Source organism: Heliconius melpomene, chromosome 18, assembly GCF_056956725.1.
Source record: "Heliconius melpomene rosina isolate 202511_hmr_F chromosome 18, ASM5695672v1, whole genome shotgun sequence".
Taxonomy (NCBI): Eukaryota; Metazoa; Arthropoda; class Insecta; order Lepidoptera; family Nymphalidae; genus Heliconius; species Heliconius melpomene.
Genome location: NC_140406.1, coordinates 1,933,800 through 1,952,015, shown reverse-complemented (window position 1 = coordinate 1,952,015; position 18,216 = coordinate 1,933,800). Strand labels below are relative to the sequence as shown.

At 36.4% G+C, this 18,216-nt stretch overlaps 1 protein-coding gene across 2 annotated transcripts in view; it reads left to right on the top strand.

Moving 5' to 3' along the window:
• The first annotated feature begins 10,982 nt into the window (after positions 1-10,982).
• Positions 10,983-18,216, top strand: part of rols (zinc-RING finger and ankyrin repeat domain-containing protein rolling pebbles) — a 214,145-nt gene continuing 206,911 nt past the window's right edge. Inside the window, exon 1 of one of the 2 annotated variants that reach the window (XM_085201341.1) lies at positions 10,983-11,017. The gene's annotated coding sequence lies outside the window, so the exon portion shown is untranslated. The remainder of the gene's footprint in view (positions 11,018-18,216) is intronic. The other variant, XM_085201342.1, reaches the window with a different exon arrangement.

The window sequence follows — 18,216 nt, the reverse complement described above, 5'->3', positions numbered from 1 at the left end:
ACATTCCACCGAGCTTGGACAGAATTCACAACAATTACGCTTAAAGATTTCTAGATTTTTCTTGTTGTGTTAATCTAATTTAGTCTATTTTGTATATTTTAGTAAAACGCAAAACTGCTACATGGTAGTTTTAGTTGAATATAAATGTCATTGAATTTAAAATGTACAAGACAAGCATTTTTAAACGTTACTTAGAGTATAATATACATTTGAAAGCCCAACCCTTAATCAAATGTCAAACTACTGTCTAGTATTCTGCAAGAATCCAGGTTAGTACCTGAGGTTACTTCTAAATTTACGGTAGTTTGTTATAATAACCATGTAACCATGTACTATAATAAATATATAATACTACAATTTCTTTAACTTTCATATACTTAGCTTTTATATTAAAATTAGTACTTAAAGACTTATGTCAATCTAGAAAATCAATCATTTCATAGAATATTAGAGACATATTTATAGTATATGGGAAACAGAATGCAGAGTGATTTATCACTATATCACTAAAGTCAAACATGGTTACTAAAATTATAAATATCCATATGTAAACATATTACGCGTCAATGCGTCACTCACAGCATTACTAAGTCATGGACTGCGGTAACAAAATTTGCTCTTCCTGTTAAATTTATTTCACCAACGCTAATTGGTTGGACAGATAAATTATTATCGTTTAAATTGTTTATACAAAGTTGACCGTGGAAGTTGCCAACTTTATCCATTTATCCTCCTTGATTTAGAGCACTTTTTTCCCGTAATTTGAAGATTTGTTATCAATTTCCATGAAATATTACTGGAATAGCATTGCTAGATTAGAAATGTGTTAATTTTTTGTTTGTCGTTTCGTATATATTGCTTTGGATATTTATTTTAAAATTGTTTTTTGTTGTTTTTTTTAAGTAATGAATTAACAAAACAAGTTTTTCCGAATAGGCCTCGATATTTTTTTCTCTGTTCATTGAATATTTATTTCTTAAATATTGCTAGTTAAAGCGAATTATCACTACATTCTATACACCACACGTTTATATATGTTAGAAAACAAAAAACAATCAACACAATATGTATATTTCCACACGCAACACCACCCCAATTTGCGAATTTTATCACCCACATAATAAAAATCTAACAAAGTCATTGTAAATTTGGCAAAAAAAAAATTCTCGAAGGAAACCACCGAAGAGAATCCGAAAGGCAAATTTCATTTTCATTCCGCCGTGCGTGCTCAATGCCTCGCCTGTTCATTCCACCGTTTTCAAGGGACGCATAAGGTTTAATAGTATGGAAATGAGAGACTTGGCGACCCGCTTTCGGGAGCGTCTTTTGTTCTAATCGAGTTGAAAACGTGATAAGAAAATTCTTGAATCATATACGTAAATGTATGGGTGGCAATTATTTTTTCGCATTGCTTTCTTATTGCTGACGGTATTTTCTTTGTGTGGGATGTAATTTTTGGGTGTATAATGTATGTCGATGTGGCAAAATGGTAATATAGGGACTTGACTGTGTTTTTTTTCAGTTCAAATTAAAACAAAAATTGACACAATATGAAGATTGGAATTTTTATAACTCCTGAGTTGAAGTGCAACTGTTACTGTGATGACCACTGAACAGATAAAATTTTTGTTGAGACGGAAAGTTTAGACTCCAATATAGAAGTAAATGCTAAATTCAGTCTACGAAAATAGGGGTAATTTGTCAAAACATATTCGTGGAAACCCAAAAGAGCGATGTTACCAAACTAATCTTATTAGAACTATTACATATAAACGGAACAGCGAGAAGCCTTTCTAATTCCAACATATTCTAAAACGTAAAAGCACTTTCAACATGTATGTATAATATATAAGTAATGTATACATATGTATGGAATTACATACTACATATAATGGCTGACGCCTTTAATTTTCAACACGAGGCGTTTTATTAATTACTTTACATTATTCGTACGTTGAGGGCAGCTGTGGCGCAGTGGCACAAGAGTATGTAAAGGCTTCAGTTTGTGGGTTCGATTCCCACTTGAGGAAATGATATATTTATTTATCTATTTATTATGTCTTCGCTCAAATTTTGAGGCAAAGCGCGGCGTAGGATTCCACCACTTAAGAAAAATTTGTCGGAAAGTTGGGAGCGGAGTATCTTAACACTAACCTCCCTCTGTCTTCCTCAAAAATCTAAAAAAAAACGTATATGTATAGGGTACTAAATGCAGATCCACCCTTGTTTTATCAACCTTCAAAGAGCAAACACGTAAAGAATACTTGATGTCACTTAATATTCTAATTTCTACTGAACGAGTATTTCACGCATCAAACGTTTGGGAGCCGAGCTTCTGTTTTCTGACGCGGAATATATAGGGGTTTATTATGAGAGGTTTTTCTAGTGTTTGGCATTTTGTTGTTTGTATAAAAAATTAGATAATGTCTGATGGGTACAAATTCGGAGAATATTTATTTGTTATTTTGTATCTGATTGAGCGGTGTTAAGTTCTGCCACTCAATTAATTGGATAAATTGGATAAGATCAGTATATCAATATAATTTATCAAGCCTATCATGTCGGCGGAGCACAAGCGTATGACAGTAAACGAGCCAGGTTGTGGATTCAATTCCCACCCGTTTAATGAAATATTTAATATTTCCATTTCCTCGCTCTGTTAATAAAGCAAAGCGTGGCGTTCAGTTTCGCCTCTCAACATGCCAAGCCTCCAGAATTCAGCGGAAAGAGGGGAACAAAAGCTTTTTAATGGGAACGGAGTATCATACGGTTGCCAAAACAATAAAGTAGAATTTACTTCAAATTTATTATAAAAACAAGAAAAAGGATTTCAAATAGATCTCGATATCTTACTTGACCAAGCATCCAATAAAATTTTAAATACAATTCTAATATTGCTCCAATTTCCAAACCTCAACAGAAGCTATTCAAAAGACACAAATAAGCACTCTGATGGAAAGGGGTTGCGAAGGCGAACGCAAGTTGATACATTATGTATACCAGACCGGCTCCAGGTCCTTTCTTACTGTAGGCAATCAAATTATGTACCTATGAAGCAATTTTAAATATAAAGCGGTTCAATCTGGAACTGGATAAGCAAATTTAAACTTTCGGGTTCATCTTTATTTGTGATGTTTTTTTATTTATGTCATTTTATTGTTATTAGATATTCTTTGTAAAATATGTTCGATAGGGGAGCTCCTTATATCATTATCATCTTATGAGTTCCTTTTATTGTTAACGTACGTTACGGTATATTCCGCATTTATCAGGGTAGGCAATGGGAACCTTATGATAACACACTCCGTTCCCCATTAAGACGTTCTGTTCCCCACTTTTCATTTGATTCTTGACGCATTGCGTATTGAGTGGTTAATGTCAATTCGATTCCCACACGGAAGGATGAAATATTTAATATTTTTATTATTATATAGTTCAATGTTATATACCTATATAAAACACTATTAAGTACAATCTTAGTACACACCACGTATAAATAGTTATCTGTTTTCCTTCACCGCGTCCACCTGTAAGCCACAGTTTAATGCACGCCTTCTAAACTTAGCTGACCTAATTAATATATGGATAGATTTATAATATTATCATTTAATTTAGATTATGCTAATTATTTAGTGCAGAAATAATGCATATTATATTATCTTTCTTTTAAAGTAGATTCTAAAACATTCACGGGAAAAAAGAAATGACAATATTAAATATTTCATTTCCTCGAGTGGGAATCGAACCCACTACCTGTTGTGTCTACAGTTACACTTTGAGCCCTGCGCCACAACTCCCCTTTTACTGCCACTGGCTAGTAATAACTAATCTTGTAATATTCTTATTTTTTTATATCAAAATTATATAATCCATCAAAAACTATTCGTTTATTTAAACACCTTGAATGTTTTGAAACTAGTCACGTAACCCATTTGTAAGGATTAGATCCTCTCAGGTCTTTAGCATAGCGACTTTTAATTTGTTATTTTAAGCTCTTATGGCTTTATTGATGTAGGTATATAAATATTATTATTTAATATTATTCGTATTGGCCTTAAAGTATATTAATATACTTTTACACGATTGAGAAAAGGGGAGTAAGGAAATCGTACCCACAGTCCAAAAATCGCGTTTATGACAAACCTTACAAAATACAAATAAAATATTAAATACCTACAAATAAATATAACATAAAATGCCTTCCACTCGAATATTAAATTAGGTACGAAATATGCCATAAAAATGTCTGCAAGAAAAACTTAACAGAAACAACGATACTATAATTTCCTATTTTGCGACAGTATTTTATGACTTGGCAAACTTTCATATTGGAATTGAGGTTAACGTAGTACAGTGGTATCGTGTCGACTGTACTCGTGATGGTTATAGGTTCGATTTCCACTTGCAGGAATTATATTTTTTCTAGATTCAATCTATATTCCGCGAATAGCAAGGTATGCAGAAGGAACTTAGTGTTAAGATACTCTGTATTTCCAACCCATTTCCGAGATATTACGTGGCGAAACTCAACGCCGGTCTTTGTCTTACTACCAGAGCGAGGATATGAAAATAATTCATTTCGACTTGTGGGTTCAATTCTCATTCGGAAATTGAACTGTCAACTGTCGCGAAGACTTCCTATACGAATTACGTTTTTAAATTATTTTATTTCTCCATTTATTTGATAAAATAAGGCGCAGCGTTGAGTTCCGCTATTTAACACACAATATAAAAAATATATCCTAACACGAGGTTCTCCATTTTATTTTACGTCCAATGAAAATATTGGAATATCTTATGACTATTTGTAGCAGTGGTTTTCCTTATCTTGAACGACCGAGCTAGATATAACTAGGTTAAACTTTAATTGTGCTCGTAGTTTAGATTACCAGTGTATGCATTTATTGAGGCAGATATCGTTGCTCCGATTTTCTATATTTTATGGATATATTAATAGTACAAAATATGCCTATCTATCTTTGTCTATTTAGAGACTTTTCCAATTTTTTTTACGAAAAATATATTTTTGCCAAATATTTCAAGAAGTCGTTGGGGTGCTATGGAACAAGCGTGTGACAGTCAACGTAACGAGTTGTGGGGTCGATTCTTCGAAAACATTAATTATGTAAAATTTTATGTTCTCTATTTGGTAACAAAATGAAGCGCGGCGTTGAACTCCGAAACTCAACCCGCAATATAGTAGAATAGAACATCAGAAAGTTTACTCTATAAGCGATATATTCAGAAGCAGACGAAAATATATTTTTGAATATTTTATATACATTTATAAAAGTGAAATATATTTCTTTTATTTGATCTTTTATTGTTTTCTTCGTATTTTGTATTCAAAGAGTGGCAACGACCCTACTCTTCTATGAAGCCATCATTGTCTATTTAACTGACTGTCTGTCATAGTGCCTACTTTTGACATGTATTATACAGATAATTTATATATTCAAATAATATTGACTAATATCTTTATAAGGACACGAAGCTATGAAAATAATATTGATGTAAAAATATACTTATAATATACTTTAGCGTTTTTTAACAAAAAAAAAAATGAAGGTATTATTATAATATTACATCAAAGAAATAAGGATATTAATTACTAAGTTATCTTTGACAATCTATTTTAGATCATTATTTTTTTTTACATTTTTAAAGTGTTATTCCATACTTAGGCAAGAAAAAAAAAACTGTCGAATTGATAACCTCCTTTTCTTACAGAAGTCGGTTAAAAATACTTATTAAGAAAACATAAAAACATGATTACAAAGACATCGAAAACGCATGGCTGGTCGGAGCACTTGGACAGCTTCCAAGAGGCACGGGTTCAATTCGCGCTACGTTCAAATTCTTATAGCCATAGTGACGTCTGAAATAGAGTACCTGAATTAACTAGGTTCCCTCCACCCACCCAGTTTTACACGAGATAAACAATACGGCTATAAAAATAGAAATATTTTTACGAGCGTTCTCTCTCTCTCTCTCTCTCTCTCTGTCTCTAATACAAACTCAAAATAAAAAGAATCCAATATATACACTTAAACAAAAAATACATATACATTAAAAATAATAAAGCTTTTTCAGCCTAGCTCTAGAAATAAATAGAAATAATATTGAAAATTGTACTACGGACTGCACAATGTCATTTCGCCTTATCGCCGGCCGTCAGTACGTTGGAAAATTTCATTTGTCACCTACCCACTGTGACAAGTAGTCGATTGCAACGATTCATTTGGTCTGATGAAAAATACAATACAATTTTGTTGATATTAAAGCCTGTTTGCTTTACTGCTATGACTTTAATTATTGATTTTCTTTAGTTTTTGTATAGAGGATAGACTGGATTTTTTCTTTCAGTTAGTTTTGTCTGGAAAGATAAGTTTTTTTTAACTCGCCTTTGCATTTTTTTGTTATTATACTAATATTATAAAGCTGTAGAGTTAGTTTGGTTGAACCCACTAATCTTGGGAACTAATGGTTCGAATCTTTTTGGTACCATTTCATTTTCGGACCTGTCATAACATGCCTAGATTTCGTTATGGTAATCATTCTTATCTACGTAGGGATAATTACCACTAAGAACCTTAGACCACCTGAAACCCACTCATAAAATCTTCAAACTCATCATAGCAGAGGGCAATACGGTCAGCTCATTCTGTAGGGCAAGGGCATCCAAGGCAGTACGCGAGGCAAATAAAAATCGTTGGCGGTAGTTTGATATAATAATTATGTTAACTGACAGACGAATTTCACCTTAGTCTACCACCACGTATGACCACGGACTGCTGTAAATTGTTCGAAACATCGAGTTTCCAAAAATGTATAACACTAAATATATGCTGTTTTATTAATCCAGTTAAATAATTTTATTAAAAAATAAAATACTAGCGACTACAGTGATATATACCAACAATCGCTCTATCAGCTCCAAAAGACAAGGAAAATGGTCCAAATGTGAGTTCAAGAGCCATTTACAAAATTAACGTCATATATAATTCAGTTCTTAATTTCCATTCCCGTGCGAATAAACATTCATTCTCTTCAGCTCCACATGATGCTTATCGTTGTCATCAGTTAAAATACGAAACATGAAGCTTTTAAATTAATGCATTCGATCGTGACATGTAATCGGTTGCGCTTATTGAGATAATTTCAGTCTGTTCCTATAATGTATGGACGAATTTAAATTGTGATATGTGTTTATTTTTCTTTTATGTTTATTTTTTCATCAAATCAAAAAATATATAGTACATTATAAAATAATATAGACTTAGATTAAAAAATAAGTATTCTAAATATAAATAAAAAATATAACTGTTAACATATAATGTATGCAAATATAAAATATTATATCAAGCACAAAAATCAGAAGAGATAAATTCTCTACATTTCGAGTATTTTTTTACTACTTTCTCCTTGACCACAGTAAATATAGAACTTTTGATACGAGTAGGTCACGTTGTTATAAAGACCTAACCAAACAAAACTTCTAAACTAATAGTTATCGTACAATACTTAGTGTAACATAAATTCAAAACTATACCAAGCTTTAGGCATTAACTTTAACAACGTACATGAATCGTCAGTAATGTCAGTATATAATATTCATATGTAAAAAGCAGGTCAGAAGGATGTTAGCCTCAAAACCTCTTTTCTAAGCTTTTTTAAATAAACTAACAATATTTCAACAAAAGCTATTATCCGTATACAAGAGCAATACCACGGACAATAGAATTTTATTGTCCACTCTCACATTAAGATCCAGTAGCAATAGAACTGGAAAACTTTATATCTTTAAAGTAAGCCTTATAGATGCATTATTCTTTTCTTTACTCTTTTTTTTTAGCTTTACGCTATTTCATGCACGGTTAGGTTAGGTTAGGAGGGAACTGAGGGAACCTAGGAACCTAGTCTTGAGATGCTTCGTTGCCATTAACACACTTTCGTTCTTCACTTTCTGCCAGATTCTTGAAATATTGTGTTTTGCTTGGTGAAGCTCAACGCCGCGCTTCGCCTCGAGTGGGAATTGAACCCATAACCTTGTGCTATTGCACCACGTTGGAAATTAAGACAATATATTTATACTAGCGACCCCCTTGCGGCTTCGCCCGCTTTTAATACTGGATTATTCATATAATGTATGTTTGCAAAGCACTTAAGATAATGTGAAAATTAATTAAACCCTAATGCAACCCGCATTTTCGTAGTTTCAATAAGGATTTTCCAATTGTTTTACACAGCAAGGATTTTTTAGTAGGTACCGTAATTTTAAATCTGTGCTAGTAATCTTTTCAAGTACTTATTAAAATATATTTAAATGACTATTTTTAAACGGAAGAAATTATAAACAAAAGCCTACCTACTAATAACTACTACAAAAAATATGAAACCAAATAGATCGCGCTGAAATAATACATTTAACTCCAATTATCCAATACGTGCAAACGCATCTAAATCTTCGTTGCTATAGAGGCAGGCGGGGTTTTTTTTTTCGAGCTTGTGGTTAATGCTGAAGAGGGTATTCTGTCCCTGATGAAAAGCAAGCACTACGTAGCTGCCTGTGAGGAAAATTAAATAGAATGCATCGGCCGGGAATCGAACCCAGGCCGCCCGCGTGGCAGGCGAGCATTCTACCACTGAACCACCGATGCGTGTAAGGAAGGCTGGCGCGGACGCACGGCGACTGGCGAGCCGTTTCGCAGCAAGGATTTTTTGATATTGTAACAACTTCTAAAATACATATTAAAATGAAAAACAGTAAAAGACAGTTTTGATCTACATTAAATGGACAACGTAACTAATATACTTATTTATATGCTGTGAGTAACGGATAAGTAAAACTTGAGTCGATACAGCTGAAGTGTCAACAGCCTGATGTGTCAACAATTAAATGCGATTTTCTCTAAAACTATTCGCAATTTCGAAATTGTGTAAAAAGCAAATTTTATCTTCGTTTAACGTAGAAAATTAATAAAGTATTTTAAAGGATAAGGATTAATATCATTATGGAAAAATATCCCTCACAATAAAAAATATATTGAAATTACTATTTTTAGACAGAAATATGATCACTACACGTTATCCTTAAAAGATAAAAATATGCCGTCGCGGACTTTTTTGTAGATCTTATTAAGAAGAACTATCCTCCAGTACATTATTTTCATGTAGTACTTACCATTAAAGCAGCGCATGCGCGAAAGTGTCTCAACGGGTAGGACTTTAGACACATTTATCGTATTTATGTTAATTTACATAAGAATGTACAAATAATAAACTATATATTTATCTTTATATAATAAACTATCGTTTATATAATAAACTATCTATTTTTCTTCTCTTAAGTTTCTGTATTTTGTTTTTTGTGCAATAAAGAATATATATATATAAACCTTCTACGAAAAATACTCGACCTAATGGTGAAAACCGCAACAAAATCCGTTGGGTGGTTTAGAAGAAGAAGAGTTAGAAACAACAGACAGACACGAAAAGCGACTTTGTTTTTAAACGGTTTTATTTAGCTCACCCCGTTTGTTTGTTTGTTTGGGTCAAATTTAGTAATTGAAATTTAACCCTCTTCCCGTTAACCGATTGATCTGAAATTTGGTATACGCCTTTGATTCTGGTGACAATACAATTATCCATATTCAATATTATTGTGAATCCAAGATGGCCGCCGCTACAAGATGGCGGACAACTTAGTTTTTTTCAATCCCATCAATATGGATATCAAATGAAAGGGCTTGTCAAGTAGAATTCAGTGGACTATACAAAATCAAAATCCAAGATGGCCGCCACTATAAGATGGCGGACAAGTTAGTTTTTTTCAATCCTATCAATACGGGTATCAAATGAAAGGGCTTGTCAAGCAGAATTCAGTGGACTATACAAAATCAAAATCCAAGATGGCCGCCGCTACAAGATGGCGTACAAGTTAGTTTTTTCGATCCCATCAATATGGGTATCAAATGAAAGGGCTTGTCAAGTAGAATTCAGTGCACTATACAAAATCAAAATCAAAGATGGCCACTGCTACAAAATGGCGGATAATGTAGTTTTCAATCCCATCAATATGGGTATCAAAATAAAGGGCTTGGTAAGTATAATACAGTATACTATACACAATTACAATATGAATCTCCCACCTAAGTCAAAATCTGGTATCCTGTCGAGGACTGTGTGGCTATAGGGTGCCTAAAAATGATACGTCGCTAGGGGTACCACCCAAGGTAAAAGGTAAAAGCGCGCCGAGAACTGTATAGCACTAGGTGGATAAAAATGATATGTCGTTAGCGTTTTCCCCTCAAGATTCAGGCACATCTTGTTGTACATAGCCTTGTCCCTCTATTGGACCTCTGGGGGGGTCGTTCGTAACATTCTCCATTAACCTTGCAATAATGAGACATCGAGCCTCATTTCAACGAATTGAATAGCATGAGAAATAAAAACTAAAAACTTAAAAATAAAAAAGTAAAAAAAAAATTTTAAGTTAAACGGTTTTATATTGCAGATAAATGTACTAAAAGCTAAAAAATAATTTCATAGAAATTATGATTACTAAAATAAAATCGTGGGGACACTTGCTACTTACCACTAGGTGGGTGAAGTCTCACGCTATGTCTTTCAATTGTAGATATTGGACGTGCCCCACGATTAAATTTTAGTAATCATAATTTCTATGAAATTATTTTTTAGCTTTACATTTATCTGCAATATAAAACCGTTTAACTTAAAAATTTTTTTATACTTTTTTATATAAGATATAGGATACAACTAAAAAACTATTCGAGTTCTTTAATCCACTCATACGTCACGAAATACTGTTTTACTGCAAATTCTTTTTAATTTTCGCTCTAAAGCATATTTCATAAATGTCACCCATTTCAAGGGTAATTGGACACCGGGCAGCAGCGAATGTTGTGTGCGGACCCGTTGAAAGCAAAGCCTGCTTAATTAAGAAATATTTTTTGTTCCAGACACAAGATTTATAGTTCGGACGAAGGCATATTTGGTGAGTTATTTTTATATGATATTCTTTAAAATGGCTTTTTTCATTATGGTAACGTCCGATACAGTTAGTGGAGAATTTATCCTAGCTTTTAATTTTCTAAGTTGAATACAATCCAAAATTAAGTATATATATATATATATATATATATATATATATATATATATATATATATATATATATATATATGTATGTACATTTTTTTTGTTGTATCGTGCACAAAGCAGGATTGGCAGAGGGAACCTGGGAACCTAAAGCTAAGATTCTCTAATCCCATCAAGACACCTCTGTTTCCTAATTTCCTGAGGATACTTGAAGGCTTTACGTGGTGAGCGGATTTCGACGCTGCGCTTTGCCCTCGTTACCACAACGAAGAAAGTGAAAATATTAAATATTTGATTCTCATGACTTGGAATTGAACCCATAACCTATCTGCTTACAATCAGACATGTGTTTATAAAGACGAGTCTTAATACTTTGTTTCCTCTGTTAGTGGTGACGCAGTATTGAATCATACAAATATTTGCTTTGCGGGAATAAGCGTGTTGCTGTTTTTTTTAATATTATATCTTGCACAATTTTACATAATAATAAAAAAATAATAATAAACGTAGTTCATTATGTTAGGTAGTAATTTAGGATTGTCAGAAGCATGCAATTAATAAACTGTACTTGTCAACTAAGTTCGTAGCTTAAACATCCATTACAGTAATTACTATCTGAACTATTTCAAATTGTCATTATATTTTACTTTTGTTAGATTGGTAGAGTTAAGCTTTTAATTATTAAGGATAGATATTAAGGATAGTGTTCAGATCCGCCATGTAATATCTTAAAAGTGTAACATTTTTTCACACAATTCGATTTTCACAAGAAATTCATTTGCAAAATCCTTAGATATAACAATGCAATGAAATAATTCATGAAACAACCTAAACAGTCAGTCGTTTTTTCCGAAACAATGACATTATCATCTTACAAATCATATTTCACAGTGTCTTGTATAAAAGCGTTATTTTAAAAGCTTGCCGTCTATTAAAGTGAAACAATATGGTTTAACGTGAATAAAATTATTATTCTTATTTCTATTTATATCACTGATATTTTTTGGTATAATATTAAATTATGGCTATTTAAGCTTTTGACCTTGTACTATGGCATTGGGTTCTGAATCGTAATAAACTCTTAATATTTCTTTTAACTTCATGGTATTTCCTGTATATAGAAGGGTAGGCAGATGGAACCTAATATTAAGACACTCCGTTCTCCATCTTCCGCCTAATTTTCCAATCTTTGTGTATTGTCAACAAAGGGGGAAAATGAAAATAATTCGCTTCCCCAAAGCATCAAACCCACAACTGTTGAGTTTACCTTTAGTTTGGTTAAATAAGATGCTGTTTTCATTGGCCGTTATGTAGATAACGAAGAGTATTTTGTTTAAAATAACATAATGATTTTTCACTAAGAAAATTACAGGCAAAATGTGAAAGTAATATATGAAGTAAAGGCAATCTAGTGGATATTTAGGTCAAAATTTTGAGATACCAACACTAATATGCATGAGTTATATCCTGTACGGTGTACCGGACTTTATCAGCTTCAGGAAATTCGACGCAAGAGACACATTAAGGATAAACGTTCTTTGTTATAGTAGCGCTATTTCAATTGTCTCTAGGGCGTTTAGTTAAATAACAAGTGGTTTATGGGACATAGACAATGGAAAATGGGTTCCGTTGAGAACATTATGGGTTACTTTGGGTAGCAATGGCATTTTGTGGGTACCCCCCTTATATAATCGCCTTTAGTATGTTTTAGTTAGCGCATTAGTATTAATTAGTGGATTACATTATATGTGTAAGATAAATACAATTTAAACATAATACAATTTCCTGGTTAAGTAATTACTTTAATAAAATCATCGTTGATTGTAATTAGGAAATTTCGTAATTACAATCAATGATGATTTTATTTACAGACACAATGATTTAGGTGGAAATCTGAGAATGTAATATTTAGATTCTAGGTGCCCTATGTCTTTCTGTGTAGGATACAGCATTAAACTGAATATACCAAAATATTTAAATTTAATAAATATGAAATTCATGGACATATTGTGATATACCTACTCAAATCTGCTTCAAAGTATTTCATAATCTCCTACACGTATACTAGTTTAAAATGTTGAAAATTCAATATAATGTTTAATATATTTTCATTTCATATAGTTATAACATCTATAGTTTTTCTATATTTTTCTTATAAAAATATAACAAAAATTGGAAGCTACATATTTTAGCAGTTAAAAAGTTACATAAAAATTCTAATTCTAGAGCAAAATTTTCACTTTAACATAATTAATATTAAATGAATGGCGATCGTTCGAACTTTTATTACTTTTGCACCATTTTGATCCTTCATTTTGAAATGTTATACAAAATTAATTAATTAACCCTTTTGTTTTAAACTCTTTAAAATGTTTATAAAGACTTCGAGGTATACCGTTTAATTGGAATCAATGTTACACTTTCTTGATATTACGAATAGACTTGATTTTTTAACGTGTTGTTAAATTTCAGAAGTTTTCAGAAAAATGTAAAAAGAAGTATCTTGCCATTACGTTCTTTCTGCCTACCTTGTTATCTAGGTCAAAAGGTAAAGCTGAAAAAATAATATGCCTAATAATTAATAAACTATGTATAATGAACTATGTAACGCCGACTTTACTACGGAAGTTTATCTATAAATGATTGCTTACTACAAAACACATCTCCTAAATCTCTTCAGGGATTCAGCAATTGATGTACAATTAGCTTATGACCTCTCTTTTTTTTTTTTTTTTTTTTTTTTTTTTTTATATTTATTCTCGTCCCTCTGACTTAATCAGAGACTTTATTTTGCAATTATATATATTGAACTGGTTTAAATTTTGAAAAAGTGGCACTAGGCCAATAATGAATTTAGCTTTAAGATTTTCTGACTTTTAATTTATTTGTTCCTTTTTATTACTTTGCTGCCCACGCTCTTACAGAAACCCACGAATGCCTCATGGGTCTCTTTGTCCCTTATCAATGTTTTTAAGTTTTCGGCTGCTACTCTTTTCCCGGTCCGGATCTCGAGTTGGGCCCTCTCATTACTGTAGACCGGACACTCGCATAGAATGTGAGTCACGCTCTCTGCGGTGCCCGGCTCACAGATGCACGATGGGCTCTCCTTGCACTTAAATCTATGTAAGTACTGGGAGAACCCACCGTGGCCGGTCAATATTTGAGTCAGTACCGTATCTATCTTGAGGCACCTGGTGGTCCCGTAAGCGCCAGCCACATCTGGGAAGAACATTTTTGTACCCGAGGCCGTTTGGCCAGACTGGTATCTTCGATTCCATTCGCCAATCGACTTCTGACGAAGAAGTCGTTTGGCGAATGAGATCGGACACGCGTCGTAGTCTGGCCTTTTCTTCAGTTTGGTCGCTAGCTTGGCCAGCTCGTCCACGCGCTCGTTCCCCTCCAGTCCTGCGTGTGCCTTCACCCAAAACAAGCACACGTGCTTATTTTGGGTGCGACAACGCCTCAGGTTGTCCCTAATTTGCACTACTAGTGGGTGGAGGGACCTTTGGCCTATCACCGACTCGAGTGATGATCTCGAGTCGGTGTATAGGCCAAAGGAGCTGGCCGGATTTTCCAGCATTAGGGCGGTGGCCCTGCACAGCGCCAGAAGCTCAGCCTGGTAGACCGAGCAGTGCGAAGCAAGTTTCAGTTTGAAGGCCCTGGTTTCCGCGTCGCCATTCCATACGGATATGGCCGCCCCAACTCGCTCTTCAAACTTACTCCCGTCTGTAAACATTCGCACTGCTTGGCAGTTGTGCCTATCCACCTGTTCTCGGTCCTCCAGGCTGAGGAATTTGAGGGCTGTTCTCTCTGCTGGGTGCTGCAATCCGAAGGGCCCAACTCTCCGCTCGATCTGCCTGTCCCCAAGCCAGGCTTCGGATCTCCCCCTCTTGATCTCATAGAGGGCCGCTGCCTCTTGCACCCTGAGATCGAGTGGCAGCAATCCAGCAAGCACCAGGGAGGCATTCAGGGATACAGTGCGATAGGCCTTGCAAATTTTCTGGGCAAAGCTGCGCTGGATAAAATTCAGCCTTTTTTGGACCCCGAGTTTCCGAACTGCCGGCTCCCACGCGCTGGCCGCATATAGGACTATTGGCTCTATTACTGCTGTGTAAATCTGGCGAATTATTTCAGGGTGTAGCCCCCAGCTCGTTCCAGCGGCCCTAATGAGCTGCTTATAGATGCTGACGACTTTTTTGCTGATGCTATCTACGTGTGAGTTGAAGGTAAGTTTCTCGTCTATGATTAATCCCAATATCTTGATTTCTTTTTTCCGTGCGATGTCCGTTCCGCCCATGCTCAGCCGTGGTGTGTCGTATTTCCGCCTATTCGTAACAATCAAAGCGTTAGTTTTGGTTGCTGCGAATTTAAGCTTGTGTACGTCACCCCACCTCTGAGCATGGTCGAGAGCGGCATTCGCCTGTCTTTCAATTTCAGATGCGGTAACCCCGTGGAACACCAAAACAACATCATCAGCGAATGCTTGTAGGTACACTCCTCTCTCTTTTAGCTGTCTTAGCAGAGTATCCAGCAGCAGGTTCCATAGGATGGGCCCACCGATGGAGCCCTGCACGCAACCCTTGCTTGTGGCTTTACAGTGTTCCCTGCCTGCGTACCTCACCCGTACCCGTCGGTCTTTCAAGTAGCTGTTTATTAGCCTACGGAGTCCCTCGGGGCACTCCTCCTCGACCAGCCGCGTCCTAATCGCAGGCCACCAGGCGCTGTCGAAGGCGCCCTCTATATCAAGTGACACTACGGCCACGATCTTCTTCTCGTGTAGCTTCGATTTTATGTGCTGGATGAGGGTATATAGGGCGTCTTCGCAGCTCCTCTGGGGCATAAAGCCGTACTGGTGTGCACTAATACGTGGATGGAGATGGTGCCGGAGCCTTGCCATTATCATCTTCTCCAGTATTTTGCCCAGCACGGGGAGGAGCCCAATGGGCCTGTACGACTTCGGATGGGCATAATTGTCTTTTCCTGGCTTGGGGAGGGCGATAACTGTTGCCTCTTTCCATTTTCTTGGAAAATGGTGTAACTGAAGGCAACTGTTGGCGATGTTTAGGAACAGCTCGGGTTCATTTGCGATGGCGTGGCTGCAGATATCCGCCGTGAAACCCTCATCTCCGGGCGCCTTCTTCGGATTGAAGGATTCTATCGAGAGTTCCAGTTCCAGGAGTGTAAACGGCGGATCCTGCTCTGTTCCGCAGGCTCCTACACTCAGATTGTTGTCTCTCTCTCTTATTCTAGCCTGTTCTAATGTGTCTTGTACGCTGCAATCCTCTGGGTAAAAAGTGTTTGCTAGGAGTTCCACCGATCCTTCCGCATTCAACACTTTGCCATCCCACTCTAGGGGTACGTCTTCTGTCCTCTTTGCTGTCCTGTTTATAACCCTGTAAATTCCTTCCCACATCCCTTCTCTGTCTTGTTTCTCGCAGAAAGTTTTCCAACTGGCAATTTGCGCATACCTGGCCTCACTTTCATATTCTTCCTTACTTTTTAGGTACTCGTTTACTACCGCTGCTCTTCGTACCGAAGACGCGCACCTTATGCGGCGTCTTTTTGTTACCATGCCTCTTTTTAGCCTCTCCAAGTTTTCGGACCACCATGGAATCTTCAGACTTTGCTCCGATCTTTTCTTAGGAATCGATCCGGTGCAGGCTTCTGTTATTATTTCTGTGTATTTATCTACTATTTCCTCTAATTGTTCTACTGTATTAATTTTGTTTATATCCAAGTTTATAATTTTATGTTGTGTTTTTAATTCCTTTAGTATTTTATTAAATTTATTCCAATCGGCTTTTTTAGTATTATATAATCTTGTAGTTCTTTTTTTGCTTATCCCATGTGATTTTCTTAATTTTATATCAAAGCAGATTCCATTGTGGTCCGCGCTCGTGAGGCCTTCTACAACCTTCCAGTTTCCGACAAGGTCGAGCATGTTAGGAGTGCAAAAGGTCACATCGACGTGGCTGTGGAAACGCTGTCCCCCCCTTATAGTGTCGAACGTTGGAGTATCTCCCACGTTTAGCACCTGAAGACCCATCTCGTCGAGAGCCTCTAGGAATTCCTCTCCTCGTGCGTTGGTCGTTACACTGCCCCACCACGTGTTCCAGGCATTTGCATCTCCGCCGATAATTATCCTGCCTAGCCCGGGTTCTCCTGCAATCTCTTTTAGCTGGCGGATGTAGGTCCCCATGTGCCTGTCCGGCTCGAAGTAGTAGGACACCAGTGTGATCCTCCAAGCTTTGGTGGCCAGACCCAAGACGACTATATTTTTAGTCGTCAGTCTGGGATACTGGATCACGTCAATGCTGCCGTCTAAGACGGCTATTGCTGCCTTTACTGTTTCTTCCCCTGGCGCATTGTCTTGGAAGACCCTCACCCCTGGATAACTCCTCATACATCGAACCGAACCGGTATATGGTTCCTGTATTAGAGCGGCTGCCACCTTGTTCTTTGTTGCTTCCATAATTAGTTCTTCTGTGGCCAGTCTCTTTCTCATAACATTTGCCTGGAACACGCGATATGCCGAGTCCACCATCTCAACTTTAGCAGTAAGCTACTGTTGCTCGGGCCAGTGACTCCCAGCGTTTACGGACCGGACACTCCCCGCTAAAAGTGTTGTGATCTGAGCGGCCAATCTTGCCCCTAGTGCAATTTATGCAGTTAGGGGCAACATTTGCAGCCCATTGCTCACATTTTACTTTTACGTGTGGGCCCCCACAGTGGCTGCAGATGTCGGCGTCCTCCGTGCAGTACTTTCGGGTGTGGCCATAAGCCAGACACCGGGAGCACTGCACGAGGGGCGATTGGTCCATGACCTTGACTCTCTGCAGATCCACACGTAGCGCACCCAGTTCTGTCGCTCTCTTCCATATTTTGGGGGAGACCGACAGCACCAGGTGGCTAGTGTGGGGGTTTCGAGCCTTTTTTCTGTACTTGACTTGGATCCTGTCATCCTCCTTGTCGAGATCGCCAAATATCTCCCCGTTCTGCTTCCTGAGAGCCCTGAACACCTCCTCATCCGAGTTGATGTTCAGGAGATCTCTCAGGACGATCATCGGGTCACGGTTTTTGGCGTCCTCGACATGGAGG